General features: G+C 35.9%; 1 protein-coding gene across 3 annotated transcripts in view; it reads right to left on the reverse strand.

Moving 5' to 3' along the window:
• LOC127542516 (transcriptional repressor protein YY1-like) overlaps nt 1–25,316 on the reverse strand; it is a 144,599-nt gene that overhangs the window by 62,637 nt on the left and 56,646 nt on the right. For all 3 annotated transcript variants that reach the window (XM_051968171.1, XM_051968173.1, XM_051968170.1), the window contains exon 2: nt 4,482–4,702. The gene's annotated coding sequence lies outside the window, so the exon portion shown is untranslated. The remainder of the gene's footprint in view (nt 1–4,481; nt 4,703–25,316) is intronic.

A 25,316-nucleotide genomic window follows, 5' to 3' on the forward strand; every position in this document is an offset into this window, starting at 1 on the left:
CCTCTATTAGACCCCATATGGTCCTTAGAAATTAATGATTTCATGCTATGTGAAATGTAATTACAAGGTCAAAGGAAAAGAAGGTATCTCATAGAAAAATGACTTAAAACATCAAGGAGAGATATCTTAAATATTCCTACACCTTCAAGGCCAGATTGTGAAACTTTCTCCTTTCTCAGGCTCAAATTACACTCAGCTTAAGATGGCTCTTCTAAAGCGTCATCTTTCCCTTGCAAACAGGAACTAATAGAACAACAACTCATCAGCTATCTGGAAAGCACGTCAGCAGCCAGTTTGTGACACTTTACTCTTTCATATAGAGATTTATTCAGCTATGCTATAACTGGACTGACCCCCCCCCAAAAAAAAGAGCCTAGATTAAATACTTCCAGAAAACATGAAAAAATAACAATTAAAAATTCAGAAACATCCTGGCCAAAATCCAGAGTTTCACATAAAATGCTGCAATTACTCAGAAAGAATTAAAACACCAATTATTCACAGTTAGGATCATGCAAGATCTAGCAACTACCACATAAAACTAAACAGAGCATGGAATACAATATTCTACTGGGCCCAAGATCTAGAATTGCAACCAAGAATATCTTATCCAGAAAAATTGAACATAATCATAATGAAATAGATAACTTTCAAACATTCCTGATGAAAAAGATCACAGTTCAATACAAATCAAGGAATAGAATGGACCATCTAAATATAGCGAGTTTGCTTCCTAATTGATTGCAATGGTGGATTTTTTGCTTCCAGTTCTTTCCTTTTAGATCATTCTCACACCCTACCCATAAGGGTAAACTTCTTTTATTGGTGATTACTCCCTTTCTAAATCTTCCCTTTCCTCCTTATAAACTGCTATCCCAAAATCTGTGTGTATTCTACCTACTTTCTTTTGACAAATCCAGATAAAAGTGATGCCTATCTTTCTCTATTTGCATAAACTTGTACTTGAATACTCTGATTAAATGACAAATTTTCCCTAGGGTCTCTCTCTTCTTTGTCAAGATTAACAAAACATAATAAAAGCACCCCTGGGATTTCTGTCTTCATTCCCTGATGACATTAGAGATCTAGGGAGCACACTTAATGGGAATAAACAAGGGAGCCTTGCCAAGAAGAAAAGGAAAACAGGATATTCATTATTACTGCTAGCTATTTAATGAATTGCTTGAAAGGCTAGCTGCAAAGGGAAAGAAGAAAAACACCAATAGCATTTTATATGGATGATATGATAAAGAATCCTAGAGAGTCAACTAAAATTTTAATTGAAGCAAAGTTGAAGGATATAAATAAATCATCAGCATTTCTATTTAACTATTAACCAAAAAAACCAACAAGGAGATGGGAAAACAAATTCCATTTAAAATAGCTACTTAATATTTGGGAGTCTACCTACCAAAATATAAGAACTAGATGAAGCCAGTTTTTGGAGTAATATTATTCATTGCTCAGGGGTCCAGTGAGCGAAAATGACAAAACTACTTAAATTAATTCACTCGGAGGTTAAGTCCTATAGAGATAGGGAAATAATGGGAAGGAACGAGTCTAACAGTCTTAGATTTCAGAGTAGATTATGAAGAAGCAATGATCAAAGTAAGTCAGTACTGGATGAGAAATAGGCCCATCAAAAGATCAGAAGCAAACCAACCCAATAGAAGCCGAGTGTTAGATAAACCCAAAGATTTCAGCTACTAGAGCAAGAACTCATCTGTTTGGGCAGTAAGTGCTAAGAAAACTGGAAAGCTGCCTAAAACTAGGCACAGATCACCATCTCACACTATTTATTAAGACATACTGTTGAGGTCTAGCTTTGGGGTACCTAAATGAAATTAGGGTTAAGGTCTAGTGGCAGGTTTGGGGTACAGATTCGACGCAAGGGGGTCTAGTAGCGGCGCGAGTTCCCAATAAAAGCATTTATTGGCCCAGAGAGCTAGATTGATAAAAGAGGTTTATTATTAGATAAGCAAAGTTAAGGTATAGGCGAAGGTAGAGATAAGGAGGGCACTGGACAGAGGGTCCAGTGGACAGAGGGTCCTCACATGGTAGCCATGTTTGGAATCTCTGCAAAGAGGGGTTCCCAGCGTGGCCTTTTTATAATAGGAGACTTAGCTCGAGGGGCTTTCGGGTGTAGCCCCAAAGTTGGCTCATATCCGGGTGGGGCTGGGAACAGGCCAAATCTTCTATTGGAATTCAAAAGGACCAGGATTTGTGAGTTAAAGGGCAATTTACATTATTAACTAGGAGAGGGTAGGAATCTAGAAAGCAAGCTTTCCCGCATCATTCCTATCATGAGTTATGATACTTAGACAAAGTGTAACATCCTAAATTAGAGGAAGAAATAAGAAATTACCCTATGAATGATGGCTAGCAGAATAAGTCATAATTATAGCATAACTTCGATAACATAAAATTTAAAAGCTTTTCTCACAAATCAAATCAATGCAGTTAAGATTATAAGGAAACACTTATCTATACAGGTATAATCTTTGCAGGAAATTTCTCTGGTATAGGAACTCATATCTAAGTCGAATAAGAAACAAATATAAAAGTATAATAACCCTTACCTGACTAAACCATCCAAGGAAATGAACAGGCAGTTCTCAAAGGAAGAAATCTAAGCTATCAACAGCCACATTTGAAAATGCTTTAATTCACTAATAATTAAACATAAATAAAAATGACTTCAGCAAGGTTGGAGCAAAATGAAGGAAAGGATGGAGGTGCTGTGGGAAAGTAGGGATATTAATGTACTGTTGGTACAATTGTAAAATTGGTTTGCCATGACAAGAAAGCAATTTGGATCTCTACTTAAAATGAGCTGCTAAACTGTGTATATTCTTTTGACCTACCAATATCACCACTAGAGCTATACTCCAAAGAAGATCAAAGAAAGGTTACCCACATGTACAAAAGTATGTACTGTGCTATAAGAAAGAAGTGGTTCCAAAAAAACTGGAAGACTTAAGAACTCAAATCATTTGCCACCACAACCATAATGTCAAAGGACCAACGATGAAGAATGATGCCCATCTCCTGTCAGAGAGGTGATAGACTAAAAATGCAAAATAAGATTTTTTTCGCTTAAGAATTTTTGCCTTCCTTTTATAAATAAAATTTAATTTAAAAAGAAAATCAAGTTATAGTTTGCATGCAAGATCCTGATAAACTACATTTTAAAAAGACATTACTTCTACTTAGGAAAGAAATTCCTACCAAATGTGAATCACACTTAGAGTTTTATGATACAGTAATTGACCCCTAGAGATTCTGATATTTAGGGAGCTCTCATGCCAAAGATCGACACTAAAGTCCAATCATATTAAGGAGCCCTAGAGAGATGCGGAAAAGCACTGAGACTAACTGGCCCCAAAAAGATTTCCTTCTATCAGGAGAAATGACATGACTACATCTGAACAAAAATGCAAAGGATAGGCAAAAATATCTATGAAGTTATTTTGGAAAGGAAAGCCCTAGCTGCTGAAAGGCTCAAGAAAGGTACCAGTTGCTACAAGTAAAAATCTGTAATTCAGTGGTACCTGAAATCATGAGCAATACCAGGCAGAGAATTCAGTATTTGTCCAGGATAATGGATAAATAATTGTTTATGTGAATACCAACTCACAAAAAATATCTAGTGTATTATTACAAATTATTATTACAAATAATACATGTCAATATGTAATATAGTATATTACAATATATTACACATGATAGTATGCACACCTGATCTGCACATAAACATGTATTGTTCCCATGTAAGAGAGAGACAAACAGATAAGAGATATACAGAGTTGGAGAGGGGTTCAGTCAGATAAAACTAATAGAGAGATGAATAGGGTTAAAGGTGACAGATATATGCATACCCATATGTGTGAATATATATCATACAAACATACACACACACATATGTGTGTATGTATGTGTGTATGTGTATGTATATATATATATATACACATATATACATATATATATATATATATATATATATATAGAAATGGATATATGCACATGAGTTTTATATATACAGACATTTGGAGAGACAAATGATAGGTATGAGAACTTTACACATTGAAAGATCCAGAGATATAGATGTACTACACATAAAAAGAAATCTCTATGATCTCTATTGTTTCATAGAGTAAATAGAGAATGAGACAGATGGAATTAGGAAGTTATAGAGGGAGCTAGATAGAGAGTTAAATAGAGAATAAGTAAGACAGGAAAATAAAAAACACAGGGAGAAAGACAGAGACTTGGAACCTTACATTTAGAAAGCTAGAGATGAAGACCTAAAGGCCCATTATTTAGTACTAGAGACTTTACATATTGTAGATGCTTTGGGGGGAGGGGATTAAGACAGAGCCATTTCATTTTGTTCTAATAATTAGGAGGAAATACTATCTAAATGGATAACTATTTATTAGGTATTTCTACCACACTAGTAAAAAAATTTATGAATAACTTACCACTCCAAGTAGGATTGATTGAAGGATATAACATGACAAGCCAGGCCCCTAGATGATAAAGAAGGGCATATGCACGTGACTAATTCAAACATTCCTCCTTGGTAAAGGACGATGGGTCTTTACGTCCTGTAAGTCCCAATGTCTGTGGAGGATGAGCTGCAGGAAAACTTCAGAAGCATGGTCTTCAGCAACATAGACCTTTGGTCAAGTACAATGAGAGTCTGAGAAAGAAAGAAAAAAAAAATCACTTTTGTTTTCATTTACCAGGCACAAGTCGGTCTTTTTCTCTCCCCCTTCCCTTACCCTCCAGAAATTTTTTTTAATAAAAAAAAAAACTTTTAAAAAAAGAAATTAGGGCTGAAATTCAGTTTTAAAAAGATTGAAAAGAAGAAATTAAGACAAAAAAGAACATGGACCAACATGTTCTTTTGTGGGTCTGCAGTGGAAGCAGACTCTGAAATACAGGAACCCCAATAACGATATTCTAGATAATAGATGATCCAGGAGTTGCTCAGAAGTTTGGGATGAAGTTTGCCCAAGGAGGAAGACATAAGTGGCTCCACCCAAACCAAAGAAGCACAATCCTTGGGTGTAGGCACTCCAAAACAAAGTCCTATTTTTCTTGTGTTGGTTATGGCAACATGGAATAGTGTTCTTATCATCTACAACTTCAGAACTTTTTAATAGAATCAATAAAATCCCTGGAGTCAACAAAATTGCATTTGAAAGATTTTCACATCCAGAATAAGCATAAGCAGCATGAACACCAAAATGAAAAACTAGTTATCTTTTCTGATCCCCTCAACTCGCCAAACCTCTGCAAAACAAAAATTACATACCAAAGAAAAGCAACTTTAACTGAACGTAAAAAAAGTTGAAATACTAAATTTAAAAAAAAAAAAAAGATTAAACAACCCAAGCCATAAACTGATGTTTACTGACTCAGAGCTTACTTAGCACCTCTTCCCCTGCCTTCCATGCTGCCAACAGCAAGGCTAAAAAACAACCAGATACATGAGCCCGGCCTTGCAACAAAAAGCTACCTCTCATACTCTGGTCCCCCCCCTCTCTCTTCCCAGTGCTACAGATACCCCAACTTTAGGATGCAGAAATTTCCTCAAATTGTGATGAACAGTTCCATGGCAGATGACCCTGTAGAATCTATCTAGCGATCCTGACTGTGCAGAGGCAGCTAATCCCCCAACACCAGCATGGTAGTGGACCAACCTGCAGCTTTCTCAACTAAGGAAAGGGGTTAGGACACTCTGTTTGAGGATTTAGAGAGTCAAGGCTGTGAAGCATTTTACTAAATCTCCGTGAAAGCACAGTATCTAGCTGGGACCAGCACTGACCATCACCAAAAAGTCATTGGAACACAGATTTAGGCTAGTCAATTTTGAATTGTCCAGTGTCGAAGAAGACAAACATTGGGAGGTCCAGCCAAATAGGTCAGAAAATGAATAGGGGAAAATGAGGGTAACAGATGCCTGATATAACCAAAGATTTCAGGAAATAAACTCAACGAAAACACTCATAACACAAAGCAATATGATCTCTAGATCCAATAAGTGGGGCAAGGCATCTAGGAATAAATACTGAAAACAAAGGGAAATGATCTAGAAACTTGATGAGTCAGAAGACCCTGTTGAATGCAAGGAAAACAAGGACCACAATACAGTGTTTCTGAAAGGTTCAGAAGAGAAATGAGAATCATAAGGGCAGAATTTATGTTTTGCATAGCAAAAAAAAAATGTGCAGAATAGAAAACCTGGAATCTACAATAGCAAGTCTCACCAAGAAACGAGAGAAAATAGACTAGGAATGAAAATATATGGAAGTGAAGAAAAATCTAGAAGAGAAGCAAAAATAATACCTTTAAAAGAAAATATGCTCACTATGCAAGAACGACATACTGATCTCAAAAACAGGCTACATAGAGACAGTATCATGGGTCTCCTGGAAGAACATGACAAGACAAAATTCTTTATTTCCATAATGAAGGAAACAATACAAGGGAACTGCCTAAACTTCAGAAAATACAAAATGAAACGCCCATTGTAAAAATTCACAAATCAAGTTGAAGGAGGAAAAAAAAACTTAAGCTTGCAAACTTTAAGAAACATGGAGGTTAAATTGAACAATTCAGTTCAAAAACAACTTCTTCTGGTGATCAGAAGAAAGACCTTCAAAGAGAAAGGAAAGGGAACTTGAATAACACAAGAGTAGTCTGTACCCATCAGAAAATGTGGGAGGGGATGGAATAATGTGTTCCAAAGAGCAATGGAGTTCATGATGCAGCCCAGGGTCATCTACCTTGCAAATCTGAATTTAACCATAAATGAAAAAGCATGAATATTCAAAAGTAACAAGGTATTTGAAACATTTTTAAAAAGAAAACCCTGAAACAAAGTAATTATTTGCTTCATGAACACCTCAAACAATAAGAATGTGTGATGAGTGAGTAAAAAAGAACAAAAAGACTCTTATTTCAACAAAGAAATAGGGGTGAAAGTGGAAGTCTAGTAGAGGTAAGAATAAAGAGATAGGCCTGGGGCATTATGAATTGAACCTGGAAACACCCTACCTACAGCTGAATTTGTGTATGGGAAATATTACAACTTAGAAGTTTACATAAAAAAAGAAAGAAGGAAGAGACGTGAAGAAGAATGTGTGATGTGCCCAAATAAAATCAAGGGCTGGAAATGATAGGGAAAAGCCCAGCAGCAAGAAATAGAAAGAGAAATTCCGTTTAAAATAATTGTAGATAATATAAAATATTTGGATTGTTATGTCACAGTTCTCTTTAACTGTCCTGACTCAGTTTCCCTGTATGAGTTTCCCTTGTTTCAGTTTCCTTAACTGTTCTGTCTCAATCTCCTAAACTCCCACTCTGGTCCATTAAGATTGAGGACCGTTTGTTCTAAGGTTATAAATTGTTAGCAAGACAAACAAGAGAGTAGACCTCCTGACTCTTTTCTGTCCTCAAGAATTTACAATATCCCTCTAAAATATTCCAAGATACCTCACTGACATCTTTATCTCTGTGTATTCAGACATCCTGTTTCTGGGGTTTTTTAGGATTTATGGCCTCCCCCATCCTGACACCTTCTTACCCCTTCCTTTGTTTAGAGAAAAGGTATTTAAGAAGTTGGGGTTCCTCCATTCATTGCTGGAGGCTGGCGGCTATATGCTGGACATTGGATTCTTTGGGATGACAGTCTCCTCCAGCCCTGGGACCAACATGGATTCCTTGGTCCCAGTATATCTTTATCTCTGTCTGACTGGATAATTTGAGACAAGAGTCCTGTCCAGTCAATTTTACTCTCCCATTAATAAAATATTAAAAACTCTCTAATCTCTCTCCTGCCTCAGTTTCTCCGGCATTACAGGATGTCTACCTGACAAGACAAACCCAAGAACTATATGAACACAATTCTAAAACACTTCTCATATAGATGAAGTCAGATCTAAACAACTGAAAAAATATCAATGGCTCAAGGGTAGGCTAAGCTAATTTAATAAAAATGATAATTCCATCTAAGTTGGTCTACTTGTTTAGTGACATACCAATCAAACTGCCAAAAAAATTACTTTATAGAGCTAGACAAAATAATAACAAAATTCAGCTGGAGAAACAAAAGAGCAAAAATATCAAGGGAATTAATGAGAGAAAATTCAATGGATGATGGCCTAGCAGTGCCAGACCTAAAACTCTATTTATTATAAAGCAGCAGTAATCAAAACTACTTGGTACTAGCTAAGAGATAGAGTGGTAGATCAGTGGAATGGGTTAGAAACACATAATCAATGTCTATAATAATTTAGTATTTGATAAACCCCTAAACTCTAGCTTTTGGGATAAAAACTCACTATTTTCCAAAAATTGCTGGGAAAACTAGAAAATAATGTCAAACTTGGCATAGACCTACATTTCATACCCCATACCAAAATAAAGTCAAAATAGCTACATGATTTGGGCATAAAGTGTGATATCACAAGCAAATTAGGAGAGCAGGGGATGGTTTACCTATCAGATCTTTGGAGAAGAGTAATGTATGACCAAAAAAGAACTAGAGAACATCATGAAATGCAAAGAACAATTTTGACAATAAATTTAAAAAAATTTTATCCAGCAAAACCCACACAAACAAGATTAAAAAGGAAGTAGAAAGCTAGGAAAAGCAGGGAAAAATTTTTTACAACCAGTATTTCTGATAAAGGCCTCATTTCTAAAATATATAAAAAAAGAGTGTCAAATACAAGTCATTTCCCATCAAAGGATATGAACAATTCTTAGATGATAAAATTAAAGCCATTTATAATCATATGAAAAATGCTCTAAATTACTATTGATTTAGAAAAATGCAAATTAAAACAACTCTGATATCACCTCACATATTTGAAATTGGTAAAGATGAGAGGAAAACATAATGATATCATTATATCATCATAAAGGAAGAAACTGGACCCCACATGTGCCAAAATGTAGTGGCTCTTTTTGTGGTGGCAAAGATTTAGAAAATGAGTAGATGCCCATCAATTGGAGATTTTCTGAATAAGTTATTTGAAAGTAATGAAATATTATGGTTCTATAAAAAATGATAAATAAGCTGATTTTAGAAAGGCCTGGAAATATTTACACGAAATGATGCTGAGTGAACAAGTAGAACCAGGAATACATTGTACACAAGAACAGCAAGAAAGTACAAAGATCAACTATGAAAGACTTGGTTCTTCTCAGTGGGGTTCAGTGATCCAAAGCAATCCCAGTAAATGTTGGAAAGAAAACATCATATGCATCCAGAAAGAGAGCTATGGAGACTGAATGTAAATCAACACATTACGTTCACTTTTTTTTTTTTCCTGTCATGGTTTTCCCCTTTTGTTCTGCTTTTTTTCTCTTCTAACATGATTCATAAAGAAATGTGTATTTAAAAAAACCTAATATACATGTATAACTAGAAAAAAAAGAAAAAGAATTTTTAAAAAATGGAAAAATTCACAAATCACCTCCAGAGGGGAAAAAACAAAACCCTACAAACTTCAAAATACATAGTGTTTAAATTGAACAATTCAGTTCAGTTCAAAATAATTTCTTCTGGTGATCACAAGAAAGCCCTTCAAAGAGAAAGGAAAGGTAATTTGAATAGCACAAGAGTAGTCTCTACCCATCAGAAAATGTAGGTGGGGATGGACTGTGTTCCAAAGAGCAATAGCATTATGATGCAGCCCAGGGTCATCTACCTTGCAAATTTGAGTTTAACCATAAATAAAAAAGCATGAATATTCAAAAGTAAAGAGGTTTTTGATATATTTTTAGAAAGAAAACCTTTAACAAAGTAATCATTTGCTCCATGAACACCTTAAACAATAAGAACGTGTGAATGAAACAGCTAGGATTAATAACAGCAGCAAAGTGACAACAGAAAGACCAGTAAGACACTTATTTCAGCAAAGAGATGGGGGTGAAATGGAAGTTCTGTGGAGATAAGAGTAAAGAGGTAGACCTAGGGCATTATGAAATAAACCTGGAAATTACAACAAGAAAGTATACATAAAAAAGGGAGAAGAGGCATAGAGAGGAATGTGCCCGGGTCAAATTAAGGGCTAAAAATAAGGTGAAGGAACCCTTAGATCTCAGCAAGAGAAGAACCTACAAGGAAGTGGGTGAGGAAGACGGAGGATAAAAGGAGTTCCCACTGTTCCTCGGAGGGAAGAAAGATGTGTAATGCCGGAGAAACTGAGGCAGGAGAGAGATTAGAGAGTTTTTAATATTTTATTAATGGGAGAGTATAATTGACTGGATAGGACTCTCGTCTCAAATTATCCAGTCAGACAGAGATAAAGATATACTGGGACAAAGGAACCATGTTGGTTCCAGGGTTGGAGGAGAATTCAGCGTCCAGAATCCAGCCTCCAGCAATGAATGGAGGAACCCCAACTTCTTAAATACCTTTTCTTTAAACAAAGGAAGGGGTGAGAAGCGCAGGAAAACTTCTGTCAGGATGGGGGAGGCCATAAATCCTAAAACCCCACAAACAGGATGTCTGAATACACAGTGATAAAGATGTCAGTGAAATATCTTGGAATATTTTAGAGGGATATTGTAAATTCTTGAGGACAGAAAAGAGTCAGAAGGTCTACTCTCTTGTTTATCTTGCTAACAATTTATAACTTTAGAGCAAATAGTCCTCAGTTAGAACAAAGGAGGAGTTTTACTTAGGGGATTGAGACAGAACAGTTAAGGAAACTGAGACAAGGGAAACCGAGTCAGGACAGTTAAAGAGAACTGTGGTATAATAGATGGTCTGTGAAGGAATAGAGACTTGCAACTGGGGGTAGTCTGTGTGCCTTGGTGCTTGAAAAGTCTATTTGTCTGGATGGGAGGGGAAGAGTTCAAACTCCTGGAGGTATCTGGGACCTACACCCCATCATCTGGGAGAGTAGAAGAACATGGATTCACCAAGGAGACTCTAAGGCAAATAAGAAGGCATAGATAAGAGGTAGGCTACATAATTAAGGATGTGATGATGGAGAGACCCTATCATGAAAACTTCCTCTTTGACACCTGTAATAATTGGCATTATTCTAAGGGTGAGGTACAAAGAAAGAAAAATACACTGCACAAGCTCTGTAAGGAAGTGGCAGAAACCACCGGAAAGGGAGAGCCTAGAATAAGAAACTTATAAGTTTTGATTACATGAGAAATACAGAGGGGGGGGGGAAGGTGACCATATAAGTACTACAGGTCATGAATCAGAGAATAAGGGTTTAGAATAGTAAAAAGTAGCAGGTAGACAATGAAAAATCTTTTTTTTCGAAATGAACACCAAAAAATGAAATTAAAACAACTAATTAATAGACCTCTCTTTGAAGGGAAGAGACAAAGAAAGAATCTACTTGACAGAGAAGAAAAAAGGAATAAACAAACCCCCAAAGACAAAGTGGTAACAAAGAAGAAGAGGGAATTAGAAGTGAGGGGAAGTGAGCCAGTGGGAAAAGGGCCAGTAAAGGAACTTGAACTTGAAGGAACACAACACTGTGTTGGGGGAGGGGGAGGGAAGATCATATCTTGGTTAAAAGCCTAAAGAGAGACAAATGGAGGAAACTACAAACCTCAGGCTCATTATTCTAAATGTGAATGGATTAAAAAATCCAACAAAACAAAACAAAAAAGAGTGACATTGGATTAAAAAAAAAAAAAAAAAAAAAACCTAAAATCCTTGGTTTACAAAATACACATTTAAAAGACAGGGGCAGCTAAATGGCACAGTGGATAGAACAACCAGCCCTGGGGTCAAGAGGACCCGAGTTTAGATCCACTAACTGTGTGATCCAGGGCAAGTTACTTAATCCCAATTGCCTCCACTCCCCCCACAAAAATAAATCAAATAATAAAGTAATACTTTAAAAAGGAAAGGCATACACAAAATACAAATCAATTTTTTTACAATCCGTCAAGTGAATTCAAAAAAGCAGGAGTTTCAATTGTACTGACAAAAATGAACACTCAAAAAATTTTACAAAAGTATAAGCAAAGAAACTATATTATGCTGAAAGGAATCAGAAGCAACAAAACAGTATCAGTAATAAATTTATATTTTCAAACTGCCTCCAAATTGATAAAGAAAAATAATAGATGACCTAGAAAAATACAAAGACAATAACACATTTGTGATGGGAGACTTCAATATCTCTCTATGGGTTTTGAATAAGTCTAACAGAAAGGTCAACAAAAGAGAAAATATGAAACTGAAAATTCCTAAAGCTATTTGAGTTAAAAGGTTTATGGCATCTTCTAAATGGTACAGCAAAAGAAAATACATATTTCTCAGCATTACACCCTAACAGAGATATTGCTAACAAATGTAAAAAGACAAAACAGTTAAATACCTCCTTTATAAGCCATAATATACTAAAAATAATAATTATTTCTAGAATCTTAAGCAAAAGCTAAATACCCAAATGGAGACTGAATAACAAAATCCTAAATAATAAATGCATTAAAGAACAAATCACAGAAACAATAAATATGTAAAATAAAATTATAATGGTGAAACAATATTCGAAGAATGGGATGCAGTTAAAGCACTCTTCAGAGTACAAATTATATCCTCACAAAATAGAAAAAAAGATTAATGAACTAAATATGCATTTTAAAAATTAGAAAGCAAACAAAAAACACATATAAAACAAGCACAAAAAAAGGAAAAACTAAACATAAGAAAGGAATACAGTGGAAACAAAAGAGAACAAAGAAATGATGGATAATCCAGTCTCACAAAGGGAAGTATATCAACTGTATGGGAGTTACCCAAGAAAACATTCATAGTCCTGATGGAACTCTGAAAGAACAGTTAGTGCCCACATTACAAAATAGTCTCAGAAATTTAGAAAGAAAGCATCCATTATACTCACTCCTTTTTTATTTTATACATACACACACACACACACATATATATACACACATATACACACACACATAAATATATATATATGTTCCTGATACCTAAATAAGGGAAAGATAAAAAAATTTTAAAAACTGCAGGCTAATATCATTAATAAAAATTAACTCAAAAATTTTAATTTCAATTATTAGATCTTTTTGTCAGACTATATTGATTAATTCAAAAAAATCATTCATTATGATCAAATGGGATTTATACCAAGGATCCAAGCACAGTTAAATATTAGGAAAACAACCATAATAATTAAAAACCCAAACATCCAAAAGCGATAGATGCAGAAAAACTACACCACTCTATGCTAAAAGCCCTATAATCTATAAGCATAGAAGAGCCTTCTTCAGTATCATAAAAATCATCTAAAACCAAAAACAATCATCACAAGGAAGGGAATAAATACACTAAAACCTTTTCTAATAAATATAGAGGATCAGAGGCAACAAAACAACTAAACTCTCCCAACACTCCTCTGCAAACAACTTTAAAATAACAGGCCAAATCAAATGTTGGAGCAGCAGAGCCAACTAAAGATTAGGGGGAGACATTTTTCCAGCCTAAAACAATTTAGGAGGTTGGCAAAAGAAGTCTGTGACACTGGGGTAGGGACCTATCTGGAACTATCCCCATAGGGTAATCAAACTGTGCATATTTTTTGATCCAGCAATATCACTACTTGGTCTGTATTCCAAAGAGATCACAAAAAAAGAAGTGACAGAACTGATGAACTCTGAGTACAAAATGAAGTATAGTTTTCTCACTTTCTTTCTTTTTCTTTTTTGCAATATGGCTAATGAGGAAATGTATGTGTATTTCCCGCAATAGTATTTTATTTTTCCAAATACAATTTCCAACATTCATTTTGGTAAGATTTTTGTGTTCCCAATTTTCCTGTGTCCCTCCTTTACCTCCCCTCCTCTCCTCAAGACAGCAAGCAATGAAATATAGGATAAACATGTGCAATCCTTTTAAGCATAAATGGAAATATATTTTACATGATTTCACACATATAACTGATTATATTGCTTGCCTTCATAGTGGGAGGCAGAAGAAGGAGGCAGAGAAATTGGAACTCATTTTTTAAAGATTATATACATATAATTTGAGACATTTAGCAAATATAGGAGTAAGGCAAAGATGCTGACTATCTAATATAGTTCGGGGAATGCTAGTAATACCAATAAGACAAGAGAAGAAAATTAAAAGTATAAAGACAGGTCAAAAAGAGAGATTATCCCAATTGCTTGATGATATAAACAGTTTATATCTAGGGAATGATTCTAGGGAATCAAAGGTACTAATTGAGACAATTAATAACTTAATCAGCATTGCAGGCTACAAAAATAAACAGAATTTGTATATACTGTCATATACAAATGCTTCATGACAATAACAAAACAAAAGGAGGGATAATAGCCACTGAAAGCCTATTCCAAATAACTACAAAATGCATGTCATCTGAGGGTAGACCAACCCAAAGCACACCAATGACTTGGTTTCAGTTGCACAATATTCCTCAGAAAACTGGCAAAAATGACCCCAAAATAGCAGTGTTTGAAAAGTTATAAGATACAGACACACTAGTACATTGTTGGTGGAGCTATGACATGGTATAACCTATTTTGAATTAAGCAGATAAAGTGACTAAAAATGTCCATACTCTTTGAATCAAGACTCTATATGGGTTTTTACCCCAAGAAAGCCATCAATAAGCAGAAAATCCTCATACACTTTGAAATATTTATAATGGCACTTTTGTAATATTGAGGAATTATAAAACCAAACAAACATGACCATCAGTTGGGGAATGGCTAAACAAACAGTGGTACATGAATGTAATGGAATATTAGTATACTGTAAGAAGTGATGTATAGGATGACTACAGAGAATTATGGAAAAATATATATGAAGTATATATTTTTGTGAAGTAAGTGAAGTAAGCAAAGAAATAAGCCAAGAAAACTATGTATACAATAAGTACAACAATATAAATGAAAAAAAACTACACAACAAAAATAAAAAGCAAATATAATGAAATTACAAAATAGGAGAAGATATCTCAACCCACTACTTTCATAGAAATTGGTGGTTCACAGGTGTCACACATTGCACATTTTTAAATGTGTTCTAACATTTTAATCACTTGTACTGATTTTTCCCCTGTACAAAAAATACTTATTCTATAAGATGGCTTTCTGGAAAAGGAAGGGGAAAGATACTTGAAATGACTCTGATGGTGAAAGACTTGGAGTCTAAGGTCCCAAGTATAAATCTCATCTCTGCTACTTACTACCTGTATAGGATTTGGGCAAGTCACTTTCCTTCATTGTGTCTCAGTTTCTTCATCTATAAAATAAGAAATATGAAATAACAGTGAACTTCTAGAAAAGGAAGGAGTCATCACTAAGAATTTGCATAACTTCATCAAGGAAAGATCATTCAATGATAACCTTGTTTCCTTTTTTTTTTTTTTTTTTTTTTTTGATGAAGCAACCAAAGTGGTAGATCAGAGCAATAGTCTGGCTATAGCTTAAATAGAATTTAGCAAATAATTTTAAAATCTCTCTATTTTTGAGGAAAACATGGAATGATGGAGATAAGATGATAGTTCAATAACAATGATGTAGATGATAGTTCAATAACAGATTCAAAATGAAATGAATGGGTAGGCCTAAATTATTGTATGCCATATTGGAAGGAAGTTTCCGGAGGAATAATCCAAAGATATGTGTTTGACCCTGTGCTCTTTACTACAGTTAAGTGAAAGAACACTGGTTTGAGCTGACTAAGATAAAATTTAATAGAGACTAATGTACATATCTCTAACTGGGTTAAAAATACAGCTATCTCAGATGCACACAAAAATGGAAGTATGGCCAAACAGCAATGTGTCTGAACAGAATTTGGAGGTTTTAGGAACCTTCCAACTCACTGTGACTCAACATTATAGTAAAATGGTCAGGGAAGCTATTGCAATATTAGATTGTCTAATGATCAGAACTAAAAAAAAGTTACCATCTTGTTATATTCTACCCAAGTCAGATCACACATGGAATACTGTGTTCAGTTTTATGGGTCACATTTTAGGAACAATACGGAGTATAAAGAGGAGAGTAACCAAGTTGGTAAAACTCCTCAAGTTTATATACTTCAAAATCAGCTAGAGAAATGAGGAATGTTAAGATCACTAGTCAAAAGACAGCGTGCTTATAAGAAAAATGGCCAAGTATCCACAACATGAAAGAATGCCCTCAATTACCAATAATAAGGAAAATACAAATCAAACCACCTTTGTGGTTTTACCTCACACCCTGAAAATTGTCAAAAATGACTCTAAAATGTCAATAGTCAATATTTGAGGAGTCAGTGGGATGACAGGCACAGTACTATCTTGCAGTTTGAACTACAAAATGATACAATCATTTTGGAAAGCAAGTTGAAATGATGCAAATAAAGTGACTATAATCTCCATCCATACCCTCTGACATAAGGACTATTCTGGGTTCATAATGAAAAGGCCATTGATAAGAACCAAGTATCCATATACAACAAAATATTCATAGCAGCATTTTTATGATGGCTAAGAACTAGAAACAAAGCAGATGCCCTTCAATTGGAGAATAGCTAAACAAACTATTACACAAATGTAGACTATTAGTGTGTAATAAGAAATGAATACAGAGAGGCATAAAAAGATTTACATGAACTGACAGAAAGCAGAGCCAAGTAAACAATAAACATGATGTAAAAGCAAAGAATAACCACACACCAAAAAAAAAATCAAAAGTGAATTTTTATAAAATGTAAGCATTAAATTAAGCATGCCTTGAATAAAGAAAGATGAGGGCATTCCCAACCCACTCCTACCTTCAAAGGTATGAAGTCCACAGTTGTTATACATTGCATAAATTTTTAGTTTTTCAACATATGGTTTTAGTTCTGCTGTTTTTCTCTTCTTTTTAAAAAATTCTAGTTCTTAAAGGGGATGACTCTAGGGACAGTAGCGGGGTGAATTCTGAGGAGAAACTATGATCACATAGAAAACAAAAGCAAAACTTACAGAAAAAGGAAAAAATATTTTTCTCTCACCAATTTTTCTCAAGATGATCACACAATCACAGAAGGTGAATTGTCATTAAAGGTCAGCTAGTCTACTTCCTTTTAGTAGATGAGGGAATCAAGGCCTACCAGACTCATGGAAGCAAGAAGCAGCAGAATTGGCATTCAAACCCCAATCCAGAGTTCTTTCTACTATACCACACTGACTACTAAACAGTTAGAAATAACAAAAAATACACTCATCCTGTACATCATGCACATTTGAGCCATGTCTCCACAAAAGAGATATTTCCTGCTTGTTGGTAAATGTAATATATTCATTTGAGTGGGAGGTCCTGGATCTGATAAAGGTATCTTTTAAGCAAATCAATATAAAATGCGTTTTTCCCCCTTTTTTTCTTTTTTTCTTGCTGTAAAATAAATGGAAATTGCCTAATTCAGCTACCTTTTTGATCTTTTCCTTAGGTCATGATGTTGTTTGAAAAAGGGCAAAGTAATTGCCCAATTCGATTAGTTTTGTTGAGTCTCACTCCCACAAAATTAATGAGCTATCTGGAAGAATGAGCTGAGGGAAAATGTTGACAGATTGCACCCTCCCCACCCCACCCCCACCCGCAGACACCAAAGCATTGCCCCAAAGCTCAGAGAACTACGGTATATTGGCAAACACAACAACTTTTCCAGATTATTCCCAATAAAAGTACTAGCATTTTCTTTTATATACAAAATTTGATAGGTTCATAGACTTCAGAATGCCAGAGACAATCTAGATCCAGCCTCGTTTTTTCCAGATAAGGAAAATGAGGTCTCATGACTTGCTCAAAGTCATACATCTAGCTTTTGAACCCAGCCCTTCTGACTACAGTTAAAACTGTATTCATTTCAATTTCCAGGATGCCTGTTTTACACTCCAACTTGTCACGCCGTCTCCTGGATTTACTAGTATTCCAATAGAGAATTCTCTACTTGTCACAAGAGCTCAGAGATAATAGTTTGTGATGGGAGAATTTTCTAAAGCTTGGCCTTCAAGAGAAGACAGGAGTGTCAACCTGTCACTCTGGTACATGTGGGGGGCAGGGGAAACAGTTTACCAGTAGCATTTGCCACTGTGTAATTCACAAAACCAATGTTATTTTGAACCTCAGAACTCTATTACATTTAGATGTATTAATATATATCAAAGAAGCAAAAAGTATTTTAATGCAAATCCTTAGAAAGTCCCCCAAATTCAAGGAAATAACTGTCTTTTCTTTTTAGTCAACATCATCTTTTTAAAAGTTATTATCCCAATAAATTTAGAAGGAAATGAGACAAAAAATACAAATTAAGATGTTTTGCTAATATATATTGCTAATCTAAATTAAGGAGAGCTTGAGGCACAGCAGAATGTGGAATACTATGTGCTGGGATCCAGGACACCTGAATTTTTTTTCACTTAATAGTATTTTCTTTTTTCACTTACATGTAAAAACAGTTTTCAGCATTCACCTTTGTAAGATTTTGAGTTCCAAAATTTTTCCCCTCTCTCCAAGACAACAAGCAATCTGATATAGGTTATCTGTGTACAATCACCTTAAAGATATTTCCACATTAATCATGTTGCAGGCCAAATGAATTTTAATCCCAGCTCTGTCCTCAATTATATAGAAGACCTCAAGTATTTAATTTGCTCATCTTCTCTGTGCCTCTAAGGCCTCTGCAAAATGGGGGGGGGGTTAAGACAATCTTTAAGATCTCTTCCAATTCTATTTTTAATGGAAAATGTGAAAACAGCTTTATGACCTATTTTGTCTGAACCCCTGAGGATACTATGGATATTCTAAAAGACAAAATATGGCCAGGGCTTCACCTCCAAAATGAGAGATACATACCAGCCAGTGGTTTATTTTATGACTTGTACCTAAATGTCAGCTTCATCTGGATTAAGTTGACTTGCAAAGGACAGGACTATTATATTTATTCCCTTCAAACAAAGCACAGTAAATCCCTTTCCATGCAATCTGAAAGAGGGATTATCCTAAATGAGAACTTTGCAGAAAGACTCCATGGAAATCTACAAAGCCACCCTTTATCTTCCCAAAAGTCCAGTCTGCTGAAAAAGTAGCAAGAAACACAATCTGACTATAAGCGAAGGACCTTGAAATCAAAATAAACCATTTATGCAACATAAAAGGACACATTCAGATACCTGAAAGAATTAGCTGCATTTCCTTAAAACATAATGAAATTCAGAAAATGTCAGTTGTATAAGAGGGTTGTAGTCCAAATCTTTCCACAAAAACTCCCCAGCTAGGGAGAAAAAAGAGCCCCCAAGCTACATGCAATGTGCTGGGTTTATTTCAGTTTGGGAAAACAAAGCAGCCCAAGGAAAATGTCATTCAAATCAGATTTCGATTTTAATCAGCGCTGCCATGACTACAGTTTTCACGTTCACTCAACAGATAACCATGGGAACCGTGGTTATTCCTACCACATCTGGGAGACTGGACTGCAAAATCTTAAACCGGATAAAATCAAGAAAGATTTTCATCCTACACGGTCACAGGCATTTCTGGGGCTCTGAATTTCTCTGTGGACCCTCCCCCTGAAAGCTCTATCTGTCTAAAGCAGTGGACACCAAACTTCTCCAATCATACATTCCCAATACATAAACATTTCACATTTATAAATGACATACGTGGACCTGGACTTTGGGAGCTGCTGGAGTTCATGGGGTAGGAGAATGACACAGGTAAACTAGTGCTTTGGGAAGATCACTTTCAAGTTATGTAGAAGATGGATTGGAAAAGGGAGAGACTTGAGGCAAGCCAACTAATTTTAAGGTTACCATTACAGTTCAGGAGAGAGTTGATAAGGCCCAGTGTCAGTTAAGAGAAGGAAACGCCGCCAAGAAATTCTGGGGAGACAGTTTTGACCAGATTTGGTAACTGATTGTGTAGGTGGAGTCACAGATGAAGTCGGGGTTATTATCTTCCTTGCATAAATAAAAAGCATTACAATCAGCAAAGACCTGGACTTGCTTTTTCTACAAGGAAACAGCTTTGTGGACAGACCCCAGAAGAAACCTTGGATCTTACTTGGGGGATTTTCTTTTCACCTGAGCTATGCTGACTCATAAGAAAAAAAAAAATTCAATGAAGAAATAAATACACAAAAACAAACTACACAAACCAATACACAAAAACAAACCACACAAATATATGAAAAAAAGGTAAATTGATGAGTTTGGTTTGTTTGTTTTTAAGACCAAATCTAGAAATTAGACAAGATCTGCCTCATTTTTTTTTGGCAACGCAATTAGAGCACACAGCTAGTAAGCTAAGTGTTTGAGGCTGCATTTGAACTCAGCTGTTTCTAGCTCCAAGGCCAGCGCTCCATCCCCTGCACCATCCCGCTGCCCCCATCTGCCTGCTTTTTTGAAAAAAAAAAAGCATCAGTCCTTCTCTAGGTTTGGGAGTCATCTGAAGAGAAATAGAATAAAACCCCTAGGAGCTTATAAGGTCAGGCTAGTTTAGAGACAGACAGGGGAGGGCCCTGAACAGAACTTACACACTCAATATTTAAACATTTTTTTAAAAATTAACTTTCCATTACGGCCAATTGAAAAGGCAGGAAAGAAGCAAAACAGAGAGGTTAGAAACAAACTTTTAATTCTGTCCCATCTGTTAAAAACATCACTAAAAAGCAAAAATCCCTTCCATGGAGCTTGTTACCCATTCAGGCATTCTTCTTATCTCTCCCTTCCTTATCTGAGCTTATCTGACTTTTAAAAAATTGACCACTCAAAAATATATCAGAACATGGCAAACAGTATATTAAACTAGGGGAGCAAGTATTTCCCTCTGCCACCTGTTGTGGCATCTCAGAGCTGGCAAATCCAGCGTCCTTGTTTTTCTTTTTTTTCTTTTAATAGCTTTTTATTTACAAGTTATATGCATGGATAATTTGACAGCATTGACAACTGCCAAACCTTTTGTTCCAATTTTTCCCCTCCTTAGTGTCCTTGTATTTCAAAGTTTCTTTACAATGAGAAAATTCATTATCTACTTCAACAATAACTGAAAAGCTGCTTTCTAAAAAAAACATCATTTTCCCTTTTTTCCCCACCCTCTGTTAGTATGAAATTAAGAGAGTAATCATTCAACTGCCAATGCAATATTAGGCACAACAGTTTGCAAAACACTTTGTTCACCAAACATGCAATCAAGGGAATCATTAAAGTTAAACCAATTTTGATTGCTGTACAGTATATATGACATAAGAGATTTTGCACAACCAGACCAGTGCAGCTAAAATTAGAAAGGAAAGCATTAACTGTGGAAAAATACCTTGTAGCAAGTTTCTCTGATAATGGTTTCATTTCCAACACATAATGAGCTGATTCAAATGGATGAGAGTAATAGCCATTCCCTAGCTGAGATATGGTCTACTTATATGAATAGGTAGTTTTCAAGGGAAGGAATCCATACTATAAACAAGCATGTGAAAAAAAAATGTTCCCAGTAACTAAAAATTATAAAGATTCAAATTAAAGCATCTTTAAAGCTTTACCACAATGCATTAGTCTGGCAGGTGACAAAAACAGGGAAATGATGATAGCTAGAAGAAATTCAGGGAAACAGGCATAACAGGAAACAGGACTATACTGGGGAAGGGGTGGGGGGAAGGAGGGGAAAATTTGGAACAGAAGGTTTTGCAAGGGTCAATGTTGAAAAATTACCCATGAATATGTTTTATAAATAAAAGCTATAATAATAAACAAAAACAAAAAACAAACAAAAAAAATGCACTACTACTGTGGCTGTGAACCAGTCCAGACAAAACTGGGAAACTAGAGGTTTCTATCCCAAAGAGATCAAAAAAGTAGAGGAGAACCCATATGAAAAAAAAAAAAAAAAGAGTACTTATAACAGATCTTGTTGTGGAAACAAAGGCCTGGAAACTATGGGAAAACCATCAATTGCAGAATGCCTGAAAAATATGGTATAAATGCAATATAGCATTACTATGTTATCATACTATTAAATACCATCATATTATGGTATGAATGCAATAGAATACTGTTGTGCCATATGAAAACAGGAGACAAGTCCAAAAAACCCAGGAAAACTGGAATAAACTGATATAGAGTGAAATTGATTAGAACTGGGAGAAAAATAGGAACAATTTTGTATAACTTTAGAACTTTGAACTTAAGAACACTAATGAACCATGAGTCTCTAGGACTCATATGTTATTTACATGACAAGGGGATAGATCCAATATGCAGAATGACACATATTTTTTGAACACAGCCAATATGGGAATAACTATGCATATTGATAATAAAGGCAGCTTTTTGTTTGGGTTTTTTTTTCCCTGAGGCAATTGGGATTACCTGACTTGCCCAGGGTCATACAGCTAGGAAGTGTTAAGTGTCTGAAGGCACATTGACTTCAGGGACTGGTGCTCTATCCAAGATAGTTTTTTTTTTTCCTTTTCCTCAAGGAGAGATTGGCAAGAAGAAAAACAAATACTCATTAATTGAAAAAATTCTTTAATATATTCTGCTTACAGTTTGGTGACCTGGAAATTACCTTAGAGGCTTTCTAATCCAATACCTTCATTTCATAAAAGGAGTAACTGAGGCCTAGAGAACTTAACAGAGTTGCCCAATTAACACAGATGCTGGTCAGCAGATTCCAGCTTTGAACCTACATTCCTTGACTCCAAATCCAACTCAAGATAGTATTGCAGTCCTGGCTTTTCATTAACTGATTGTGTCATCTTTGGGAAATCTTTTTCTGATCCCTAATTTCCTTCTCTGTAAAATGGGCAGGTCTCTTTTAGTCCCAAAAGCACATGAGGATTTATTTCATACAAGTGAAAAACATGAAACAAATGCCAAGAAACAATCACGTTGGCCATCTTTGGGTTCTCTTTTCCTTAATATATTTCAGGCACAAAGGCAGCCATCAGCCATGAAGACTGTTTTCTATGAAGAATGCTCTTTGAGAGTATTAAAGGCAACCTTTCTGCCAGAATGACAAAAGCCACAAGACCTATGTTAGTATTTTTTTGTGTCGTCTGCCTCTCTCCCCCGTCAACACTCCCTAGTGCTCTTTGAGAAGGCAGTGATGCTATTCTGCTGTACCACTCCAATGCCAACTCTGCGGGTGTTCAGAGGGGCTTCATGAATTAAACTCCTGGCTACCACTGTCTGTGGGCTTTCCTTCTCCCACTATTTTCCTACCCCCCAAATGAAAGGCAATAATCAATAATTCCTGGACTGCCTACCACATTGGCTTAGTGGAATATCAAATGAGATCACATACATAAAATTCTTGGCAAAATAGCAATTTCGACTCACATACCAAGTGAGTGTTATTGAGTCATAGGACTAAGACTTTTGAGATTATCTAGTCCACTCTCCTACTTTTACAGGTGGTGAAAACTGAGGCCTGAGAAGTGGAAAGCTTATCGCCTATGATTATAAAGGCAACACCACAGAGCTGAAATTTCAACCCACTTCCTCTGACATCAAATCTACTGATCTTTTCACTAAGTTAGCTTCCCCAGGGGAAAAAATAAAGTCCTTAAGAGTACGGGCTATTTTCTTTTCCCATGTTTCCCCAAAGCCTCTTAAATTTCTGCCGAGCTGAATAGAACTGTCAAAAAATATTGTCTTAGACCAGAAGTTTCACAGAGACCCAATCCTTTGTTTTTTCATAACAACTGGTAGGGCCTAGAATCCTATTACCCACTATTACCCATGTACCAGTTACTTATAAATGTATGTTGAATGAATAAAGAGCAACCAATTTCCATGGGATGTGTCCTGTGAGATCAACAGGGGCATCTGAGTTAATACTCTTGGCTGAGCTATGGTTTTTATCATCTGTCCAGCTATCTTTATCCCAGGGTTTCAGAGGAGTACTGACTAGCCACAGCCCTGAAAACTTCTGTCAGAAGAGGAGTAAATTATCCATTAAAAGCCTTCCAAAAAGGAATGCACTCCATCATTCACTATACCATTTACAAGTTTTTCTAAGTAAAATTGCTTCACAATATTGTGTGAGAAATGTCAGATTACATATAAAACCTTTGAGGTTGCCATGAGATAAGTGACTTTTATCAAATGAAGCAGAAGACTTGGACAGAGGTGGGGTAGATGACAGGGTCATTCTAGATCATTTCCGTACGTAATAAATCATTATTTCAGGCTGGTTGTTGGGAAGAACAAGACTGAAAAGTAATTATCCTAACTTTTTCATATGTTGTATCACTAAGTATTAGGAACAGATGGGAATGGTAGCCTCAGCCAAGATTCATTTAAGAGCAAGGAAAGGCAGGTACATTTCAGACTTTTTTTTTTCTTTTCTTCACTTCATAAACTTGTTCCAATTTGTTGTTGTCATTTAACTTCCATCACAGGATTAAGACATTCGAGATGATGCAGGCCAGGTCCTTCACTTTACATGTTATGCCACTGTTCTCTTTAACTGTCCTGACTCAGTTTCCTTGTACAAGTTTCCCTTGTCTCAGTCTTCCTAATTACTCCCCTAAGCTGTAAATCTCCCTCTGGTCCATGAAGGCTGAGGACCAATTAGTCTAAGGTTATAAATTGTTAGCCCAAGCAAGATAAACAAGAGAGTAGACTTCCTGATTATCTTCTGTCCTTGAGAATTTACAACATCCTTCTAAAATATTCCAAGGTATTTCACTAACATCTTTATCTCTGGGTATTCAGACATCCTGTCTCTGGGTTCCTCTTTGATTCACAGCCTTTTCCAGCTGGGCTTTCCCGCTCTTTCCCTCTTCTTTGTCTCCAAAAGGTATATAAAGGTTAGAGATTCTCCATTCACTGCTGGAGAATGGCGGCTGGCGGTGGATGCTGCATGCTGGATTCTTTGAGATGACAGTCTCCTCCAGACCTGGGACCAACATGAATTCCTTGGTCCCAGTATATCTTTATATCTGTCTGACTGGATAATTTGAGACGAGAGTCCTGTCCAGTCAATCTTACTCTCCCATTAATAAAATATTAAAAACTCTCTAATCTCTCTCCTGCCTCAGTTTCTCTGGCATTACATACATAGGAAGGGTACATGAAATACTGTTCTAGGGTCAGAAGACCCGAGTTCGAAATCTACCTGGGATGCCAGCTGTAGATTTGTTGAAAGGTACCCCTCCCCTTCTCCTGAGCAACAGTTTCCTCACAGCACCTACCTTAAAGAAATGCCAAGAGGCCAAAAGGCCCAGAGAAGCAAAAGACTTGCCCTCTGCCCCATTACTATTTATCCATTCTAATGAATCACTTTGCAATTGTAAAGAC

This window comes from Antechinus flavipes, chromosome X (genome assembly GCF_016432865.1).
Source record: "Antechinus flavipes isolate AdamAnt ecotype Samford, QLD, Australia chromosome X, AdamAnt_v2, whole genome shotgun sequence".
Lineage (NCBI taxonomy): Eukaryota > Metazoa > Chordata > Mammalia > Dasyuromorphia > Dasyuridae > Antechinus > Antechinus flavipes.